Source organism: Cariama cristata, unplaced genomic scaffold (genome assembly GCF_000690535.1).
Source record: "Cariama cristata isolate BGI_N322 unplaced genomic scaffold, ASM69053v1 scaffold7271, whole genome shotgun sequence".
In the NCBI taxonomy this organism is placed as follows: Eukaryota; Metazoa; Chordata; class Aves; order Cariamiformes; family Cariamidae; genus Cariama; species Cariama cristata.
In genome coordinates this window covers 26,847-27,876 of record NW_009600954.1, presented here as the reverse complement: position 1 = coordinate 27,876, position 1,030 = coordinate 26,847, and the positions used below count along the sequence as shown (strand labels likewise).

The 1,030-nt window shown below is 39.2% G+C and overlaps 1 protein-coding gene across 1 annotated transcript in view; it reads right to left on the bottom strand.

Annotated features, from left to right (window-relative positions):
• Positions 1-1,030, bottom strand: part of LOC104169340 (glutamate decarboxylase 1-like) — a gene marked incomplete at its 5' end in the record, with an annotated part of 13,175 nt that overhangs the window by 2,966 nt on the left and 9,179 nt on the right.

Genomic DNA, 1,030 nt, shown 5'->3' with positions numbered 1-1,030 from the left:
GCAGGAACAGCAACACATCCTTCAGAAAGAGCTGTGTTCTGTAACACGTTCAGTTGTGCTACACTGTACCATGCCATATAGGAAGCTAACAGTTTTTCCTCGGATGATTTCATAATGCATTCTAGTAAGAAAGTCATGTATGTGTGTAGATATATATCTAATCATAGATAATTAACTTAAGCATGGTACTTAACAATTTACTGAACACTTTCGCTCAATAACAAGGGAGAAGCAATTTTGGAAAGTTCCTTGTAGTTTGTGATGGCATTATTATTGAACAAGACTATCATATAGCCATGCAATATCATTAACCATTTAAATTACAGTGGTAACACAACACTTGTATCATGAATACTTACTAAGAAGCATCATGAATGTTTGCTGAGTGGTTGGTTACTTGCTCATTGGTTAGTGCAGTTAGTCCCAAAGCCATAGGAGAAAGCACCGAGATGTATAACTACCTGGAATTTCTCAAATCAAACATGAAGGGATTTGCATAATATAAAGGAACAAATTTATCCAAACTATTCTCCATTGCTTTTGTTTGGGTAATAAAATCCTTGACTTTAAAGTGGAAAACTAAAACCATGAAAAGCTTTGCTAACTGTTTTATTGCATGCCTTCAGAGTGACAAAACAGAAAGGAGGTAAGCAGGGAGCATTGCCCTCTGAAATGACATCTCCAAACCATAGCTGAGGCACCAGCATCAGGGTGACACTCACCATCACCCCACCCTACAGTTACAAGGTCACACTGTACCTCTCCAAACACCTGCAGAGAGGCAGCCAGTCCACACGGAGGGCTGTCATGGTCCATTTTGATCTCTCAAATTCACAGGACTCTGATTTAAACTTTATTTCATAAGCTCATTAAGAAATACAACAAACGCACACAACAGACAGGAGCTCAATCCCCTTTTGCCCAGACTAATCTGTCACGTGAATTCACTTAGTCCCCATTCAAGTCATAAGGTTCCATAATTTATAATCCATAACTCAATTTGTGCAATTTGTGCACCTGAGGGGGGGGG